At 43.3% G+C, this 21,691-nt stretch overlaps 1 protein-coding gene across 9 annotated transcripts in view; it reads left to right on the top strand.

Moving 5' to 3' along the window:
- Positions 1 to 21,691, top strand: part of CSGALNACT1 (chondroitin sulfate N-acetylgalactosaminyltransferase 1) — a 256,501-nt gene that overhangs the window by 153,038 nt on the left and 81,772 nt on the right. Inside the window, exon 1 of one of the 9 annotated variants that reach the window (XM_031439995.2) lies at positions 4,437 to 4,645. The exons of 7 other annotated variants lie outside the window; for them this stretch is intronic. The gene's annotated coding sequence lies outside the window, so the exon portion shown is untranslated. Of the gene's footprint in view, positions 1 to 4,436; positions 4,646 to 19,265; positions 19,290 to 21,691 lie in introns of those variants that run through there. One more of the 9 variants, XM_064477398.1, reaches the window with a different exon arrangement.

Consider the following 21,691-nt stretch of genomic DNA (forward strand, 5'->3'; position numbering starts at 1 on the left):
GCAACAGCAGATCAATAACCTAGTTATTAATATGTTTTAAAATAAAGCTTCTTTAAATTTTTCATCAAAGTAACTCATACCCTTGGTTAACACATCAAAAGTTCGGAATGGCTTTAAATAAAAAGAACAATGGTTTCCTTGCCCCACCCTCACCGCCCTGCTTCCCTCTTGCCAAAAGGAAACCCTTTTAGCTCCTGTGACTCTTCTGCTGGGGGTTACTGCCCTGTGTCAGAGTTCTGCAGTTAGGCTCTTACCTCCTCATTCCTCAGTTTGCAGTGTCTGCTGGTTTCCTGCCACTCTTTCCGTCGCCCCTCCCGCTTCACCCAACATAGCTGTATCACAATTTTTCCTTCCCCTATTTCAGTAATTTAGTGACATGGTTGTATTGTGATCTTGCTTCATCCTTCCGGGTGGAATCACCTGGTTCCTGACTTGGAGGGTGAGATCCTGGCACCTCTTTCCCCTTCGTCATGTGGACAGGGGTTCCAGTTGCCTATATTGATGCCAGCTATTTGATAAACTGATACCCTGATTTTCCCACAGAGCTTTGAGATGTCGCTCCACTTCAGTGTCCAGCGTTGCTGATAAGTCTGATCTCAGTCTAATTATCTTTCCTTTGCAGGCAAACTGTGCTTTCTGTTTGGAGACCTTTGGAATATTCTCTTTCACTCTGGGGTTCTGAAATTTCTCCATATTGTGTCCAGGGGTGTGTGTGTTATTTCATCAGTGTTGCAATTTCCCTTACTAAGTTTCTCCCACTTTCTCAGTTCCCTTTTCCCAGAACTTCTGTTAGATGATGGACAATGGGACAAACTGGAAATTATCTCTTAGATGCCTGTATTTTATTTTCCCTGTGTTCTGGAAAGTTTCCTCTGCTTTATCTTCCAACTTACTATTGATCAAAAAAAATTTGTGTGTGTGTGTATGTGTGTATTCCCTTCGTGTTCTGTGATTGATTTTTTTCATAACATCCTGTATTTATTTTATGGACACAACATTTTCCCAGCTCTCTGAGAAGAATAATTACATTTTAAAAATGTTTTTTAAAGGTACAGAGATTTCTCACATACAAAGTCTGTAGTTTATATCAGGATTCATTTTTGGTGTTGTATAGTTTGTGGGTTTGGACAAATGTATAATGACAAATTTCCATCTTTATATTGTCACACATAATATTTTCACTACCCTAAAAAATCATCTGTGCCCCACCTCAGCATGTTTCCTCCCCACTGTTTGCAACCCTTGATATTTTAACTGTCTCCATAGGTTTTTTTTGTATGTTTTTTGTTTGTTTTTTGCAGAATGTCATATAGTTGGATCATATTACAGGATGTAGCCATTTCAGGTTGGCTTCTTTCACTTAGTAATATGCTTTCAAGTTTCTGCATGTCTTTCATGGCTTCATGGCTCATTTATTTTCAGTAGTGAATAATATTCCATTGTCTAGGTGTACCACAGTTTATTTATTCACCAATGAAGGACATTTTGCCTGCTTCCAAGTTTTGACAGTTATGAATAAAGCATCTGTAAACATCTATGTGCAGGTTTTTGCACAGACATATGTTTTCAGCTCCTTTGGATAAATACCCAGGAGCCTGACTGCTGGATTCTATGCTAAGAGTATGTTTAGTTTGGTAAGAAACAGCCAGACTGTCTTCCAAAGTGGTTGCAACATTTTGCATTCCCAGCAGCAGTGAATGAGAGTTCCTGTTGGTCCACTTCCTTGCCAGCATTTGGTGTTCTTTGTGTGAGATTTTGGCTATTCTAATAGTGGTATCATTTGCGTTCTTTTAATTTACAGTTCCCTGAGGACAAATGATGTCGAGCATCTTTTATGTGCTTATTTGCCATTTGTATGTCATCTTTGGTGAGGTGTCTGTTAAGATCTTTGGCCTGTTTTTTAAATTTTTTTTTTTCCTGCTTATTGAGTTTTAAGAATTCTTCATGTATTTTGGATAACAGTCTTTTATCAGATGCGTGTTTGCACATTTTTTTCCCCAGTCTGTGGCTTGTCTTCTCATTCTCATGACATTGTCTTTAGCAGAGCAGACAGTTTTAATTTTAATTAAGCCCAGATCATCAGTTATTTCTTTTGTGGATTATGCCTTTACCATTGAAGCTAAAAAGTCATTGTTAAACCCAAGGTCATCTGTGTTTCCTCCTGTGTCACCTTCTGTGAGTTTTATAGTTTTGCATTTTACATTTAGGTCTGTGTCCATTTTGATTTAATTTTTGTGAAAGGTGTGTCGAGATTTATTTTTTGGCGTATGGACATCCAGTTGTCCCAGCATAATTTATCAGAAAGAGTATCTTTGCTTCATTGTTTGACTTCGCTCTCTTGTCAGAGATCAGTTGACTATATTTATGTGAGGTCATTCTGGGCTCTCTCTTCTGTTCCATTGATTTATTTGTCTGTTTTTTCACCAATGCCACACTGTCTCGATCACTGCAGCTTTCTAGTAAGCCTTGAAGGTGGATTGTGTCAGTCGTTCTGCTCTGTTTCTCTCCCTCAATGCTGCATTGCCTATTCCAGGCCCTTTCCCTCGCCACATAAACCCTGGACTCAGTTTGTCAATATCCATAAAATGACTTGCCGGGATTCTGACTGGTGCTGCACTGAGTCTATAGATCAAGGTGGGAAGAACTGACATCTTGACGATATTGAATCTTCCTGTCCTTGAACATGGAAAATCTCTCCATCTATTCAGTTCTTCTTTGAGTTCCTTCATCAGAGTTTTGTAAGTTACCTCACATAGGTCTTTTACAGTTTAGTTGCATTTGTACCTAAGTATTTCACTTTTAAGGGAACCAATGTGAATGCTACTGTGTTTTCAATTGCCATTTGTGCATTGCTTGCATGTAGAAAAGTGACGACTTTTGTATGTTAACCTTGTACCCTGGGGCCTCCCTCTTAATTGCTTACAAGTCTCAGGAGTCTCACTGAGACTTCGGATTTCAAATGGCTCAGATGAGAAGGAGGCACCCTGACATCTCACAGTAACTCTTCTGTGGAGCATTTGGAATTGCATGATTGCATTTTGGATCCCTTCTCAGTAGTGTTTTGTTTTTTTTTTTTTAAGTTATAAACAAACATGCAGGCACATCTGGAGGGATCCACACCAAATTGTCAACAGTAGTTATTTTGTCAGTGTGGAGTAAGGACCCAGAGTATCTACTTTTTGTAATGCTGTGTTTGTTTTCCTTATCTATTTAAATTTTTAAATAGAAATTAGTAAAGAGAAGGTCATAAAATCATAAATGTACAGCTGAAAGAGTTAAAGTGGGCACCCGTGTAGCCACCGTCCAGATCAAGAAACAGACCCCACGGGCCGTGGAGAAGGTCTGCCGTGTCCCCCCCTGATCACGGTGCCACTGTCACCCCAGAGTAACCACTGTCTGGGGTTCTTACTTCCTTGCATTTCTGTATGGTTTTACCTCCTAAATATGGATTCCTAGTGACTTTTTGGAAATTAATTTGAGACGAATCATGATTTAGAATCACATTTCAGTGAGTCATTTCTTTGCTTACCTTCATTTTTGTGGGATCCATTCCCAGGGTACGTGCAGCTGTAGTTCATTCATTTTCTTTGCTGCAAAATATTCCACTACTTCAGTGTACAGTGATTTATTTAATTGTGGACGTTTGAGTTGTTTCCAGTTTCACACTATCATAAGTAATGCTGCTAGGAGCATTCTCGTACAGGGGTCCTGATAAACATGTACTCGGGGTCTGCCGAGTATATATCGGGGAGCGGAATTGCTGGTCACAGAGCACGTGTACCTTCAGCCTTGCTAGATTCCGCCAACAGTCCTCTAAAGGGGTTACACCAATTTATGCAGCATATTGTCAGGTTAAAAAAAATTGTTTTTCTAGTGGGGATAGAGTGGCATCTTACTCTGGTTTTTCTTTATATTCTGCTGATGGCTGATGAAGTTGCACTCATTTTAATTAAAAAAAATTTTTTATTGAAGTGTAGTTGACTTACAAGGTTGTGTTAGTTTCTAGTGTACAGCATAGTGATTCAGTTACAGGTATATATATTATTTTTCATTTTTACATGTCATGTGGCCATTTGGATTTCTTCCTCGCTGTTGGATTGTCTTTTTTTCTTTTTTTTGATTTGTAGGAGTTTTTAAAAGTGTGTTTTTGATTCAGATTATCTACCGGTTAGTTATATGTGTTTCAGACATCTTTTGCCACTCTGTGACTTGTCTTTTTGCTTCCTTTGGGGTATCTTTTAGTAAACAGATTTTGTATTTTATTGTGGTCTAATCAGTATTTGCTGTTAGTGCTTTTTCTGCCTTATCTTTTCCTAATTGGAGGTTGAAAAGGTATTCTCTTATACTTTTTTTTTTTTTCTAAAACCTTAGTTTGTTTCTGACATTGAGGTCTTCTGCCTGGAATGGATTCTGTGTGTGGTATGAGTTCAGGCTCAGACTTTTGTACTAAAAACAGACACAAACCTCTGTTTCTTTAACAACATGGAAATAAATCACGTGATAGAGGCAGGGCTGTGTGGTTGAGCCTTCGCCTGTCCTCACAGTGTGGTTTTCATCCATCCTACACACATCCTCCCCGGCCTCTGTTCCTCCTGGTGGCCCCTTTTCAGCCACCGTCCTGCCCTTGGTGAGTGCGTTTTCAAAGGTGAGTGGGAGAGGAAAAGTGCCTTACCCTTTGATCTTATGAGCATTCTGTTTAGATGTGGTTTGACTCTGTTTTTGTGAGTCTTTTTACATATGGAAACAAATACATTTTTAACATGCATCTTATTGCAAAGCAAAATCTAAAACTTTAGCTATGCTTACTTTTGTCTCAATGTCGAAGTGCTACCCACATGTTGAATGCAGTCATGCTTTGAATGCATAGAAAGTCAGTCTTTAATTTTGCCAATTTAATTTGCAAGTGTGAATCGTGAAATTGAACTGATCTGGCTTTAGCAATAATCTTTCTTATTCCCAGAAGACTGTTTCTATTAGGAAGAAAAAGAAGCGTGGAATAGTGGTGATTATTTTCTACACACAGATCTATTGGGAAGAAAAGAGACAGGCAGCTGGAAGAAATTTAAGATGTCAGCTTGCGCAGAATGTCACCTCTAAGGAATGGACTGTTCTCACTTTTAATAAAATTCCAGAAAAGAAAATTCCACACCCTCTCCTGTAATAGTTAATACGCTTCACTGTCAGTGAATTTTCCTTATGCTATGTCTGAAGTATGTTTTCTCATTCTGTTACAAAATGGAAACAGAGACATCGGGCCAACCATCTTGTGTAATCATTCTTCATCTGCCCGACGGCCACTCTGAATCCCACCCCAGCCTTCTCTTCATGGTGTCATCTTTGGTTTAGCTGTTTCTCTTAAGCCACAGCTTCCACATTTTCTCATCATTGTTTTTCCCCCGTCTAAATTCTCTCCATATCGTCTATAGATGATGATTTATAGACTCAAAAATTGAACCTAATACTTTTGCCAATGTATGACCAAATGCTAGTTAACCAGTGGGGATGTTACTTTATCTAGAGAGTTCTCTAACCAAGACTTCTAACCTGAATTTTTTTTTTCATGATAAAAAGGTTTTTGGACTTTAGGCAGTTTGAATACACTTGTTTATTTCTGCCTCCTAAGATTACCCAGTGGTAGGCAACAAATAAAAAAGGCATAAATCCACACAGACAAGGAGGTTGGAGATGAGGCTTGGTGAATGAGGGATGTCAGCAGATGTTTGGAAGATGGAAAGTGAGTGGATGGATAAGAGTTGAATTAGCAGAGAGGAGACAGAGAGCCAGATGCCCACAGAGGGGGAAGCGGCCTGAAAAGAGTGACTGTGGTCAGCACCCAGAGGCTCTGTACTTGGTACCCCCAAGCTGTATGAGAGGATGGGTGTGAAGGGAGAGGTCAGCACTGGTGATGATGGGAAGTCCAGATGAGGAGTAGTCAGACCCCTCCCACGCTGGCTGGGCAGATACCTCTGGGAGGGGTATTTTCTAGAGAAATTAGACCAGGGAAGCACTGGACTTGGAAACAGCAGATACAGATGAGTGTACAGATGGGACACCTTAGAGAAAATAGAAGTGTTGTGTGAAAGTCTGCACGTGGAAGGGCACCATCTTCTTTCTGGGCACCCAGAGCTCTGACCTTCCTTGTATTCCTCTGTCCCTGGATTAGCAGTCTAGAAGGCTCTCCTCTGGGAAACTGACTTGTTGAGGAGATGAGACATTTTGACATTTGGAGGTCTCCCACAGAGTGGCTGGGTCCCCACCCAACCACACCTCATAAGTTCACCTTTTTGGGCCCCACAGTGCACAGCCAAGGACCACATGTTTGAAGATCATCTCTAACATGAATAGATGGGACCAAAACAAATAAACAATCAGGGAAGGAGGCTCAGAGACAACAGCGGGAAATGCAGGGAGGAAAAAATGTGAACAAGTTATAACTGATATTCTCTGATAGATTGGAAAAGATATTGCATCCATGAAAGAGGGTTTGGAAGTTAAAAATAGGATAGCAGAAATTAAAAATTCGGTGAAGAGTTGGAATGTTGATGGCAGAAAACATGAGAGAATCAAAGAAGAAGCCCAAAATCTGATTTAAAAAAAGTTTTAGAAAGAAAACAAAATGTAGGAGAGAAAATTAAAGGAGAACGACATAGAATACTCTTCCAAAATTAAAGGACATAAATTTCCACATGGAAGGTGTACATTAAAAGTGCCTAGCACAATGAATTTTTTAAAAAAGGACCAATTCCAAAACATATCATAAAAGAAATTTTTCCTAAAAGTTTTAACAGAGAAAACGTAGGTCACATACAAAGGCTCAGGAAGCAGGCTGGGATCATTTTCAACTGCAGCAGTGGAACCTGGAAGAGAGTTTTCCCCTCCAAATCCGAGGGAAAATAGCCTCCAGTCTGGAATCCTGGACCTGGCCATATCGTCAGCCAAAGCCAAGAGTGGAATGAGGCTTTTTTCCCACAGACGCAAAGAGTCTCAAAAGTTGGCCTCCCAGGTACCCTTTCTTGGGCAGCTCCTGGTGGAAGTTCTCTATCTACCAGGATGGGGCAATGAGCCAACAATGATGCAGGAAGTAGAGGAAAGTGAAGGACTTCCTTGGTGGGAGGTAAAGAGAAGTTCCAGGGGACACCTGGCCTCCTGGATGTCTCTTGTGTCAGGCCTGGAGAATAGCCTTTCCAGACCAGATAGGAGGATGGAGGGACCAGGAGAAAAGGGAGCCGCAGCAAATCAGAGCACTCACCTCAGGTGTTCACCCTGAATGAGATGAGTTTTCTAGCTGGTACTAGAGTACGGGGGAAATTCGTGTAAGAGACATGAAGAGAAATCAGGCAGATGGAAGGTTGAGTTAGTCATTAACATCAGGAGAAACAAAGGTTGTTCAGTTAAGAAATGTGGTATATCGTGGAGCTTAGTTATGAACTGTATATAAACAGACATAATAACGTAATGTGGATGCTGACTATTATTGTAACTGAAAGGGTGATGCAGTTAAGTTGAGAGGCTGGTGGGAGTGTGGGGGAAGTGTGTGCAGAAGGTGGGAGAGCTGAATCCTCCTTTTCTGTGGGAGGAATCCCATAGACAGTCAAAATGGGTCAGAAACAGCAGTTGAAGACTCTTGGTTGAAATATGAATGTAAATATTAAAACAGCTAAAAGGGTTGAAACTGATTGCCTTTGGTCCGTGGGACTCAAAAGTGGGGTGCGGGGAGGGCAGAGGACTGCTGTCTTCAATTGTTAGCCTTTAGCGCTGCATGCCTTTTTCTGATAAAAGTCAAATAAACCATTTACCTAAAAGTATATTGGCATGTGTGCATTTTTAAGTGTATTTCATGAAGTCCTGAATCAGTTAATAGTTCAGAACAACTAACAGCCATGAGTTTTTGGAATATATTGAGAAGGTAGTATTTGTTAGTTTGATGTGAATCCTGGGTTCAGAGTCTTGGTTGGTTTGATGTTTGACATTGGAATTTGTGAGGATATAGCTGTATGATTCACACATGGGGTATCCAATTTATTCTTTAATGTTTATTAAGCATTGGAAAAAGGTGCCAGACTCATGGAGTTCAAGTTTGCCTTCCTCGAGGAGAATTCCAGTCTTAACGAAATGGAAAAGTTGCCTCTTCCGATTTTAATGATTAGTGTTGATTATGGTTTGGCTGAAATAGACCCCAAATGCACTATTTATTTCAAACATTTAATTCTCAAGCCTGTAATGGTCTACTTCCGGCTTTGGACACTTCCAGACTTCCGGCCTCACAGAGTCTGGGCTGTCTCTCTTTTCCCAAGGAGTTTTAAATTACTACTCTTGATGTAAGTTGTAAGTTCCTAGAATATACTGTACTCTATTCTTCTAAATACCTAAGTGTCTTCTGACCCTAAATGACCAGGCCTGGATGGTAAGTAAAAGATTTTACCTCTTTCCCTCACTTGGGTACACATTATATAAAGCCTCAAAAAACCCAGCAAGTGACAGGTGGACTTTAGGCAAACAGTGCTCTTAGGGTTACATCACGGAACCTACATTTCTTGGCTAACATATGTATTTTTTTAACCAGTAAGACTCCAGGTGACTTTCTGTATCTGTTATATTCTTGGCTATCAAAATACCAGGAGAATATACTTTGAGGTCCTCAGAAGATGTTTTTGGAAAATCACTGTCAGATGTGTCTAGGGAAGATGGTTCTGATGATTCAGCTGCTGTCAGCTCCCTCGGGGAAGAGCATCTTGGCAGTTAATTGACTTTGTGCAGCCACAGGAGGGCCCTGCACCCTGGACCTTAATGTGCCAGTGACTCGGGGACCTCACTTATAGTGGCAAGACCTCAGCTTGGTTGATTTAATGTTCTTTGCAAAGAACAGTTGAGCTTGTTTTTAGTTTTCATCTGAGTTTGGATGAAGATCAAGACAGCTTTCAAGATACTATTTTATTAGCAGTTTAGCAGGACTGTATAAATAATTGCATGATGACCAAGGAGTAGATGGCAGATTAAGCAGAGAGAAACATGGAAGCTTTGGCCCGTCCTTTTCACCAGCCTGATTCTGGTCATCTGTAATTATCTATACCATCCAGCAGGGATCAAGTCCAAGCACAGCATTGTCTCTCCGTAGAGGACCCTCAGTTGTGGCTGATTGAATTAAATTGGGAATTTGTCACATTGGAAAGGCCAATTTCTTCTTTTTTAAAAACAGCTTTCTTGAGATATAAATTAATACCATACAAAGCAACTATTTAAAATATACAATTGAATAGCTTTGGTATTAATATTACAGTATTAATTTTTGAAAATATACGGTAATTGTATATAACACAGTGTCATTTAAAGTTTTTTAAAAAGTAAAATTAAAAATTTTAAACTGCGTAACAAAAATTTACCATCTTAACCATTTTTAAGTGTACAGTTTTTCACTTAAGTTCCGGGTCACTAAGTACATTCATGTTGCTGTGGAACCATCCATCTGCAGACCTCTTTTCATCTTGCAGAACTGAAACCCTCTGCCCATTTAACAGTAACTCCCATTCCTGCCTACCCCCCATCCCTGAAACCCACCATTTTGCCTTCTGTCTCCTTGCATTTGAATATTCTTAGTATCTTGTGCAAATGGAATCACACAGTATTTGTCTTTTTGTGTTTGACTTACTTCACTTGGCATCATATCCTCAAGGTTCATCCACAGTGTAGCATGTGTCAGAATTTCCTGCTTTTATAAGGCTGAGTATTATTCCATTGCATACATAAACCACATTTTGTTTACCTATACATCTCTCAAGGACATTTGAGTTCCCGGTTTTGGCAAATGAGAATAATCTTGCTATTAACATGGGTGTCCAAATATCTGTTCGTGTGCTGAAGGGCCAACTTCTGATCTGTAGGGCCTTCCACCTCAGTAGACTAAAAAGAATTTCACTTCTATTCTGGAAGGATTTACGTTGCTGTGCGCTGTCGGGGGATTATCCAGGTGTGTGCATGGGTTGTGAGGACGCCATGGTAAGAGAACTTAGAAGAGAGCGTGAGGGAGGGAGTGTCTGTCTTGAAGGACAAAGTCGTTTCAGGCAATAGGAAGAAGACAGAGGCAGAGAAAAGGGATCATCACATAGGGAAATGGAGCCACTATTTCTTCTTTTTCCTCTTTGTTAAAAGATGAAGTTTGAGCAGAAAGCCAAGCTCAGACAGTGGTCACCCTGATCCTAGTTTCTGGGTGGTCCATGATCAATGCCCACAACCGTACCCCGTGAAGATGGCCCCAGTCCAGCTGACTTAGGGCCATGGACTTGAGCAGGCTAGGTTTGGAAGATGGGGCTAGGGGTTTACCGTAGCCTAGTCTTTGTTCACGACATTGCTGTTCCAGTAACTCTGCAACAGGGGTGCCTGGCCTGCATTCTAGATACTCCCAGAATGGCTGGGAAGGGGAGGAGCGACATTTATGAAACGGCTGACCTGGAAGAATTTATGTTGCTGTGTGTTGTCAGAAGATATCCCAAGTATTTATTTTCTAAATGACTTGATGGCACATCCGGTTGAGAAAGGTCTGTTTGGCTTTACGACCTCCTCTTAATCCTTAGCGGCACGTTCCTGTTTCGGTAGAGTGATGAGGCGGAGTTGTTCTGACGATTCTGTTCAGGTCCACAAATTTCTTAACAGTCAACAGAGGTAAAGGCAGCGCTCTTGTTAGAAAGGATAGTGTCTGCTAATTAGTGTGTGGTCAATCACTTGGACTGTGATTGATTCTTGTAGCAGGGATTAGATGAACACGTGGGCATTTTGCTGCCCTTTTGGGGAAGGGAAAAATGAAAACTCTTAACATTAAAACAGAACCCCTTAGGCATATGTTAAAGCCGTATTTAACTCATTTATCAAAATATACTTAAAATATTTTAATGTATTGATATATGAATAGCAGTGAATATAGTAATTGAGTAAAAACTGAAAAGTAAATATTCGATTCTACATACATTGTACGGTTGAATTAAATATTTAAAATGTATTGAGCCTTTTCTTGTTTCCTTGTAAAACTTTTTTTCCTTGTGTTAAATGAACAGAAAAGGACTCTAGTGATGTTATCCAGTCGTACGGCAACTGCATGTCCTGAATTTCAAACTCCACCACACTCCACATCTATACTTTCAATTTACATACCTTGCTTGTTTGCTTGTTTGTGTTTCCTTTTGTTGTTTCTAAAAAACAGGCCTGTCATTGATGGTTCCTCACCAGCTCCTCCCAGAATCTTCCATCCTGGGCTGTCTGCAGACTTTGGGAGGAAAGCTGTCTTGTGGTTTCATCTGATACTTGACTCATTTACTTTTCCGAGTTTTTCCTTCTCTGTTGTTTTGCGACCTTATTTCTTTAACATACTCATTTCTTTCACCAAGAAACATCTGTTGAGCGCCTGTTATGTTCGAAGGCCTTGCTAGGCACTGGGAAGGAAGGAATGACACAGGGCAGAGTCCTTGCTGTCAGCAACTTGCCATCCCATAGTTCTCCTGGCAGAATCACGCACGGCGTTTTATACTTTCTCAGCATCAGCTACTATCAGAGACAAAGAGCTCCAGGCAGAGGGCCACCTTTCCAGGGCCCCCGCCTGCGTGGAAGCTCTCACACCTCATTGTCCACGAGAGGTAGGTTACCGGTGAATTTCAGTCTTCAGTTTAACGTTAATTGTTCCACAGAAAAATCTTTTCCTGAGATTTCATTCGTTCCTCCTCTGCTCAACCAGGACGACGCCCTGCATCTTCCTCCCACAGAGGAGATATCAAACACGGCAGCCACCTACCCGCTGGGAACCGGCCTCCCTGACAGGCTGACTCGGCCTTGGTCAGTCAAGTCCAGAAATAGGACTTGACAGTTTCATCGGAGAAAAATGCATGTCTAGCCCCAGGGGTGATCAGGGATTGGCCTTGCTGTGCTGCAGTCCCACCCCCAGGAATCCCAGGGCAGGCGTGGAGTCACCCTGCCCCTCGGAGCCAAGCTGTTGAAAGTAGAAAGCGCCTGAGGACTGGGCTGCTTTCTCCCGTGGTTCCCGCTCTTTGTCTTTGGAAACTTCTCTTTTTGAAAGAAAAGAGGCCTGAAGCCCCTCCTATCAACTCCAGTCTGTTTCTCTGTCTTCTCAGGGGGTCTGCTTGTTTCTGAGATACACAGCCTCCATTTGGAAGGTGGGGCAGGGCCCATAGTTACCCAGTGTGATGGCTGAAGGGCAGACCTGCTCCAACCCAGACTCTGTGTGATCTCCCAGCACAGCTGTGAGGCCACGTTCCATCCACGTTTCTCTAGAGATACCATGACATACCTGTTTAACTTCCTCTCTAGAATTTGTAACATCATTGTGGTTAAAAAAGAAGGTCATTCAAGCAGACACATGTCTGTTTGGGGTCAGTTTTGGTTTAGTTCTATGTATTTCTAACGTAGTAAAAAAATAAGGGTTTTCTTCTTTCAGAGTTATCAGGAGCTCTGGTTTTTAAAATTGAAGTATAGTTGATATGCAGTATTTCATTAATTTCAGATGTACAGCATAGTGATTACCAGTATTTTTATAGGTTATACTCCATTTAACGTCATTACAAAATATGACTGTATTTCCCTGTGATGTGCAGTGTATCCTTGTTGCCCATCTGTTTTATACAACCCGGTAGTTTTTTCTCTTCCCTATTGGAGAAAAAAGCTAAAATTTTATATTCTTGTTTTAAACATCGGAGTTTTCATGTTTATTATGTTCAGTATTTCAGTAAGAAAAGTTAGTGATAATTTGTTCCCAGTAGCTTGTAAAGTGTACATTTAAAAAGTAGTGGAGTTGAGTCCTGTTAAGTTATGTTTTTCTTATGACTGAATTAGAGAAGTAGGCACTTGGTCTTGTCGGAAGCGGCACGTAGTCCAGCTGTCTGCTCTGCTTTATTTTGTTGCCTCTGGCAAAGAGCAGATTTATTACTTGGGCTCAGTCTGAATCTATACTTTGACAGCCATGGCCTTGTGGTCACCAAACCGTTCTTTCCCGTCAACTAAATAGTAGCAAAGAGCCTGTAAAAAGTTACAGTCGTGTCTCCATCATGATTGCGTTTGCAGCACCAGGTTATAAGGTAGGACTTAATCGTGGCAGCCTATTTCCCCCATTAGGAAAATTAACAAGCATGAAATATTTACCCAGTGAGAGCTAATATTTCATTTTAAGCCTTTTTGGGGGGTCCCCCAAACCATCCACATGTATGGTGATTTTCTAGAAGGACTCCTGGGACCAGCATCGAGTCACACGTGTGGCTGAAGGGGACACAGCAACACAGCCAGGCATGCGCAGTCTTCTGTGCCGTCCGTGTGAGAGCCACACCCTCCCCACAGCAAAAAGTGCCGCTGTCTGTCTGCAGAGCTTCCGCCCAGAGCTTCCGCCCAGAGCAGCCCACTTGACACTGACTTTAGGGTTTTGTTGTGGGGGTGGTCAGGTAGGCAGTCTGCCTGGCAGCCCCCACTAAAATCCCAGGTTCCCCAGAGGAGAGCAGGTGTTCACCAGGAATCACATCCTTCAGGTTTACGCACGCAGCCTGGGCACAGCCAAGCAGCCTTGCCGCGTAGGAGACGCTTCTCATCGGTCCAGGGAGCTTTCTGCAAGCCGAGTTCCCAGGCACCGGCCTTTCCAAGGCCAGCAGCCTCCGGCCTGCTGGGTGACACTGTCCCGCACAGGCCGGCATTTTATTTTGTGAACAGTTTGCAACAATACACTGAACTCTAAGTGATAGTGTCGGGGAGGGCACTGTGACCGTTTCTCTGAACTGTCATCTGGATCAGACTCTGCATTTTGTAAAGGTGCCAAAGATGAGAAGACGTGAGGATCTTCTGTATAATATCCTCTATTTTTAGAAGTCTTATGAACCCAGTATTTTTTAAATTATAGTTCAGTCATAATCAGGGTTACATTTTGCAGGTGCAGGTGGCTGCTTCCGAATTTCTCAGACTTGGGCGTCATACGTTGAAATTGGTTTTATTGCCAGTGGCTGAGACTGGACCATGCTGTCTCCTTGTTGCTGAAGGATTACACCTGGGGCTGAATAGTCTAGGAAGAGCTCTTACCTCTGATACTTCATTACTGAAGCATGAAAACTAAAGTGGACTTATCAGGAAACAGGATTGGAATGTAAGGAAGGGTTCATAAAGTGATTACAGTGTGACTTCTTTAAAATTAACCCAGTAGCTTTAGAGCTGTTTGGGCAATTCAGACAATGTAGAAGTTAGGTCCTCTTCTTTTTTGGTTTTGTTTTGAATAACAACTATTCCGAAAACTGAAATGAATTCTGAGGTCAGGGAGGTAAGTAAAAACAAATGATGGAATGGGGAGGAAGTGGTGAGCGGAAGGGGCAGCCTTTTTTACCTTCACATGAAAAGACACACGTGTGTGCGGATCCTCAAACTCCCCACGCAGGTGACTCCTCACCTCCCGTCTCTACCTGCGTCAGTGTGGTTTCACGACGTGTCACTCAGGACCTCAGGAGCTTGCAGAGAAGGAGGCGGCCAGCACCTGTGAGGATGGAAGGGCGACCCAGGCGGGAGGGGGCACCTGGGAGAGTGTTGGCAGCAACCTGCCGCAAAGTGAACATCCTTCCATCCCTGTCGCAGCCGAAGGGACACAGCTCTGGTTTGACTGACAGTCTATCTTCCTGTCTTTCTGTCTGTCTTTCTGTCTTCCTTTCTTCCTTTCTTCCTTCCTTCCTTTCCTTCCTTCCTTCCAGTTGAAGTAGAGTCAGTTATAATGTGTCAGTTTCTGGTGTACAGCATCATGTCCCAGTCATGCATATATGTACATACATTCGTTTTCATATTTTTTTCATTAAAAGTTATTACAAGATATTGAATAGAGTTCCCTGTGCTCTACAGAAGAAATTTGTTTTCTTTCTATTTTTATAGATAGTGGCTAACCTTTGCAAATCTCAAACTCCCAAATTTATCCCTTCCAAACCCCTTTCCCTCAGTAACAGTAAGATTGTTTACTATGTCTGGGAGTCTGTTTCTGTTTTGTAGAGTTCATTAGTGTTCTCTTTTTTCTTTTTTTAGATTCTGCAGATGAGTGATATCATATGATATTTTCCTTTCTGTTTCTGGTTTACTTCACTTAGAATGATGATTTCCCAGGTCCATCCATGTTGCTGCAAATGGCATTATTTTATTCTTTTTTTATGGCTGAGTAGTATTCCATTGTATACATATACGGAATCAAAATGGGTTTACTGAATAGGCTTCAGGGAACATTCACACTGTGAGTGTGTGTGTGCATGCCCTGTTCCTTTTTCTCTTCTTTCTTGGATACTTGCAATGAATTCCTCATCAAAACCAAGTGGCTCACAGAGGAGAACATTCAGATAACGGTTCCTTGTCGCTTAAATGCTCGTTTTCCTACCTTACACCCCAAACTGGACAGTGTCCTTGGGTGGGAGATATTTCCCATAATAAATCTGCCCAGGCCAAAGTTCCCTCTTCCTTTGTGTAACCGTGTCTCGTCGTATTGCCAGCATCTGTTGATGACTGAGGACCTCTTCTGTCAGATGCGGTGAGATTCAGCCGAGACCTGCCCAGAGCAGTGTTTAATGTGAGCGTAAAGTTGAAACGTGGCCTCCATTCTTCTCCTCTAGAATGAGGAAGTGGAAATGTTCATGAATTATATTTATCTTCCATCACAGAGTACGTTTTTATGAAAATGAATGTTGAAAACCTGTAACAGCCAAACTAACAACAGTGAGAATTCTTTATCACTCTGCTACCCAGAGAGAATATGGATGCTTGTCCCATCTGTGCTGATGGAGGCCTGACTTGGGGTGGTGGCAGTGGTGAGACAGTCCTTTCTTGAAGTGACCTGCAGTCTGGGGCCGGGGAGGTGGCGTCGGGCGGGTCTAGGGAACCGGCAGCTGCAGTGCAGTGTGAGGACTGATCACGTGGTGGGGGGCGCTTCACCTGGGGTCACACAGGCTTCCTGAAAGCAGCAGCTCAGCCGGTGCTGAAGGGTGCTTGGGGGTTATTCAGGCAAAGATGGTGGAGGGAGAGGAAAGACGTCCTGGGCAAAGGGAACAGATGAACAGGGCTCTCCAGGTGAGGAGAGAGGGTGACGTTGGAGAAATCTGCGATGGAATGGGTGCGGCTGAGCCGAGACGCCAGGAAGTGAGGGCTGAGAGCTGGGGTCTCAGGCAGAGAGATGTGTGCAAGCCTGGGGGTGTGAGAGTGAGTGGTGGGCTCAGAGAAGGACAGCCAGGCAGTGGGGGCCTCCGGCGCCCAGGGACAAGGGTGGGACACCTGCTTTATAGCCCATCCCAGGTGAGTGGAGAGCATCTGCATTCATCTCACAGCCATCTCCACTCGCCCTGCCCAGAGTGCAGCCCTCTGTCTCCTCCGAGCCTGTATCTCCTCCCGTCTCCATCACTCAGGAAATTAAACCACCTGTGGCTTTCATTATCCATAACATTTAGTTGGACCAGTGATTTTGAGACTGTGTATTTTTTCTAAACCTTCTAATCAGGAGAGTTCAGTTGATGAACCATCCATTATAAGAAGGTCTGTTTTAAATCATAATCAACCTTTGTCCAATTTTTTTTTTTTTTTTTTTTTTTTTTTACTGCTATCATTGGAACAGAAGTTGTAAATGACTATGTTAGACCCTTGGCTTTGGGAATGGTTCGAGGAGCAGCTTGGATGATGAATCCCCTTCTTTGAGGTGCAGGAAGAAACACCCTTAAAATTGTTTGCAGGCCTTTTGAGAGCTGGAAAGCTTCACCAGCTATTCCATAAAACTAAACATGGGCGAGAATGCTTCTTATTTACTGTGTGATCTAGTCTGCTCCCGGGCAGTAGGCACAGGGCTCATAGGCTGGAAACAGGTTTAAATTCATGTATCAGAAACCTGTCTCCCTGCACGTTCTTCCCCTTGCCTTTGCTCTCCTCCTTCCTGAACAGCCAGCCCTCCGGCCCCCGGTGCTGACTCTGCGCCCTCGTCTGCTCCGACCTGGCAGTGTCTTTAGGCCGTGACAGCCCCCACACGGATTTTGGCAGCTTCCTTTGATTTGAAGTTGCTCCTGGAAGGAAAAACTGAAGTGCAATGGGTAATCACAAAATACATTGTCATCCTTACCAACACTGTTGGGATTGCAGACTCCCCCCGTGACTGGAAGAGGAAGAAATACTACCACACGCAAAATTAGTCCTGCTAACTGCCTGTTATGACTGTTTGATTCCTTCCAGGCATTTTTTTTTTTTTAATGCTGCTTTAAACTGTCATTCCTTGTGTCTTTTAGGGACGAGTGAGAGAGTTTAGGTCACTTGGGGCTTTTCCATTCCTGATTCAATTTTCTATTCCTACTGCCTTTCGTTCTGCCAAGAAATAATTTCTTGGTGGATTTCATTTAATATTCCCCGGCCCCTGGCCTCGTGGCCTCTGTGGGGCTGTGATCGGTGTGTTTCCCTGCTCACGCCACCATCCACAGCAACGCCAGCGATCGGGGCTTGATTTCCCTGCAGTCGGCGCCTTTGTTATGTAGCTCCTCTTGTGCAGCTGAATATCACACCCAGCTATGAGCTCGCTAATGTCAAGTGTGGGTTTTTACCAAACTTTATTGTGTTTTTCACACATCACTGAATGGGATATCTTTTCATTATTATACTTACTTTAATTTAGACCTTTAGGAAAGAAGACCAAATGCTGGATCCAGGGGCTTCACAGCGGTTGACCGGGAGGTAGAGGGTGAGGGGAGACTGGCCGGAACATTTTGGGAGGCTGTATTTTGATCTGATACTGAGGAGTATGTTTCTCCTCCCTCATGGTTTTGAACATCTTATCATTTTGGCCATTTTTTAAAAAATGGTTATTTGTCCCCACCTCCAAATTAGGATAATTAGGTTTGTTTCTTTCTTTTTAGAGGAGGTACTGGAGATTGAATCCAGGACCTCATGCACACTAAGCATGCTGTCTACCACTTGAGCTGTACCCTCCCCCTCTTTTTGGCCATTTAAGACGTTCTATTTAGGCTTTGTTTTTCCTGTTCTCTCTTCATTTAGATTGTTCTCTCCTAATTGTTCTCTCCGCAGTTAGATTGCAAATTCCTTGAAGAAAGGGCTCTAAACTTCTCTTCTGTCCTCCTGCAGCCCGGGGCAGTCTAAACGTGTTGTGGATGCTCAACAGACAGAAACTGAGTGTTACCCTGTGCCCTTGACGCTGTCCGCGTCTGGAGGGGCTGGTCCGGCCCCTGCCCTCAAGGGGCTCCGAATCGGGTTGCAGTAGCCCACCCCTAGCTGTCTACACCATCTCTGCCCCGGGCTCCACCAGCCTGAACTCCCGCCGCTGAGGGGCTGGAGAACCCACCACCTGTCACCCGAGCTCGCCTGTCGTCAGATGTGGTGGGAGGTGAGGCTGGAAGGTGCGGAGAGGTCCGGATTAGAGGAGCTTTGAAGGTCAGCATGAGGGGTGTCCCCAGTTACTTATTTTTTAAATCATAATTGAAGCTGCGAGTTTAGTAAAACTCCAATGGCAGCTGTGGAGGAGGTCGTGGAGTGGGAAGACCAGTTAGGAAGCTCTTTGGTTGATCAGAACCTAAAGTAGACGTTTAAGGGGTGAGAAAGGAGAGGACATAAACAGAAGGCTTCTGTAACCTGCACGACTTCGTGAAAATACCGAACTACCATGTTCTTGTTCCCAGTCACCCCTGATTATCCCTGCTGCCCTGCGGCCCCGTCCACCAAACCTGGGGCTTCAGTGTTTCTAGAGGAGGATGCGTGCTGCCTGGGATCAAAACCAGAGTTTGTTTTAAAGTTTACAGCAAGACAGTAATCTGAAAGCACACATTTTATATTTGCAAAAGTTTGACTTTGTTGAGAGGGAGAGAGAGGAAAACAACGCAGCAGCAGAAAGGGATCTGTGCTTCCCCCAAGTAGAGAATTTAAAGTCCACTTGAGAACTGATGTGGGAGGTGGCAGCAGCGCTGTTCCCTTGAGAGTGGAAAAGAAGGCTCAGGCAGGGACAGGATGTAGAGAAGTTCCCTAGGGGCCGTCCCTTCCAGTGTCTTCCAGGAGCCTTGCCTCCGGGAAAAGGGTGGGGGCAGGCGGGGGTGCGGCTCTGGACCGGACATGGCTCACACAGTGTGTTCAGGGGTGCGGGGGGACTTCAGCTGGGTCAGACTGCAGTGAGCGCACCAGAACGGGTAGGATCCATGGTCTGCTCCCTGCAGATTGGGGGCGTAAAGGCAGATGGAATAGTTGCAGAAGATAAAGTTCTTTTCTTCTAGGGAAATCATAGCTGATACACAATTTCACCTTGGCTGTGCTCTGAAGAGGTAAGACATTCAGGCCTGCTGCGGGAAAATTTTGGGAGGCTGTGTTTCAGTTAATCCTAAAGATTAATTTCCTCCCCTCATGGTTTTAAACATCTTCTGATTTTGGCATTTTAAAGTTCTATTTAAGCTTTGTTTTCTATGTATCTAATTTCCCCTTGCAGTTAGATTGCATATTCCTTGAAGAAAAGGATCTTTACAAATTTCTTCTATCCTCCCATAGCCAGGAGCATTCCAAATGCATTTTTTCTTCATTATGTGTAGATGTGAGCGAACATTCTGGCAGGCTGATTAATTATTTTACATTCTTCTGGAAAGCTTGCGCTTTGGGGATTTAGGTTTTTTTCTGTCTCTCAAATAAAGATGATAGGTATCTGATGGCTTGGTAGCATGTCATGAGGATCAGGAAGATAATGTCTGTGACGAGTCTCCAGCTGCCTGAAATTAGTCAAAGCTTCTTATTTATTTTTTAATTCTCTTTTTTATTGAAGTATAGTCAGTTACAATGTGTCAGTTTCTGGTGTACAGCATAATATCCCAGATGTTTTCGTAGCCTTTTTATTAAAGGTTATTACAAGATACTGAATATAGTTCCCTGTGCTATACAGAAGGCATTTGTTTTTTATCTATTTTTATATATAGTGGTTAACCTTTGCAAATCTCAGCACTAGCCAATACATGGAAGCAAACTAAATATCCATTGACAGAAGACTGGATAAAGAAGTTGTGGTATATTTATGTAACAGAATACTACTTGGCCATAAAAAAGAGTAAAAGAATGCTATTTGCAGCAACATGGATGGCCCTGGAGGTCATCGTTCTAAGTGAAACAAGCCAGGAAGAGAAAGAAAAATACTGTGTGATATAACTCATATGTGGAAACTTAAAAAAAAAAAAGAACAGTAATGGACTCCTCTACAAAACAGACTCACAGACGTAGTAAACAATTTTATGGTTACTGGGGGAAAGAGGGTGGAAAGGGATAAATTTGGGAGTCAAAGGGTTTTAATTGGTCATCAGCAAATTTTCATTTAATGGGAATGGCGGCTTTACCAAGTAATCACCGACTGGGGTTCTTAGAACCCAGAGCGCAGCTCAAGTTCTGGGTTTGAACCTGAGCCCAGCCAACCTCAGTCATGAAGCGAGCTGCTGTGGACGGAGGCTGGGCGGCTGCAGCCCCAGCCCAGCTCCGGGGAGGCAGCATCACAGAGGCCCAGGCGCAGTGCAATGCTGTACTGGACAGAGCTCCTGGCCCTTGTCCTGTGCGGCTCTCATCACCAGCGCCTTTCTCTTAGAGTCTCCGTGCGGTGAGATGTACAGTTTTGCAAAACTCTGTGGACCATTGCCTTTTTCCCGCTTTTGCTCTTGGTTCCACAATTTTTCAAGATTTAGTGTCCGAATTATAGTTAACTTTCTATATCACGATTATAACTTACAGATGAGAGACTAAGCTATAAATACAAAGTCTGTTACTTATGTTTGTGAAGGAAAGAATTGCAGATATTACGACATTTTATAGATACAGTCTTTTAATTTCACTCTTACTTGTGATACTGAGTAGTCAGCAATGGGGAAGTGGGGTGTTGTGATGATCAATTAACTGTTATTCAGAGGCCAAACCCTAAGGTCAGAGGGAACAGCAGGAGACAGGGTCTTCCAGTGGAGGTCCACAGGTCTCATTGTCAGGCGACGTCCCAGGCCTTCCCCCATCACGCAGCTTCCTGCCCCCCCCCCCCCGCACTTGAGAACGCTCCTGTACTCGCTCTCTGTCTCCTCCCCCCTCTGTAATCCCCTCCGACCTGCCTTCCCACCCATCAAGCCACTAAAATTAGAGCTTTCGCTGAGTTACCCTCATCTCCTTTTTTCAGTTCTTAGCGTGACATCTCAGTAGCCTCTGACCTTGTTTATCTTGCATCCTTCTTTCTTCTTAAAAGTATTTTGTTAAAAATTTCAGACTGAAACATTTTACTGAGAATATGACAGCCCACCACCCAGGATAAGAAGCAGAATCTCCGACGTTTACACTCGTTTCCTTCCCAGGCTGCCCCTCCCCGCCTACGTTCACCCTCTCCCCGCCTGCGAGGTAACTGCTGTCCTGACTGGGTCCCCAGGGCTCATGGATTTAGTTCTGTCCGTTGTCTCCAGCCACAGACAGTCGGGAGCGTGGTACTCAGTCATCCTGGGTCTGTCGCCCGTTGCAGTAACTACTCAGTAAGAGGTGTGAGAACCCAGTATATGGACTTGGGTTTCAGTTGATGACCGGCAGGAGGGTCTGAGGAAGGGGAGATTTGCTCCAGATTGAATGCTGTCATTTTGGCCAAGAAAGGGGGTGTTTGGTACAATTGTGGGTGACACTTTGACATTGTTTTTGTTTATGATTAGGCAGAATTGTGAAGTGGCCTTAT

This window comes from Camelus dromedarius, chromosome 22 (assembly GCF_036321535.1).
Source record: "Camelus dromedarius isolate mCamDro1 chromosome 22, mCamDro1.pat, whole genome shotgun sequence".
NCBI lineage: Eukaryota > Metazoa > Chordata > Mammalia > Artiodactyla > Camelidae > Camelus > Camelus dromedarius.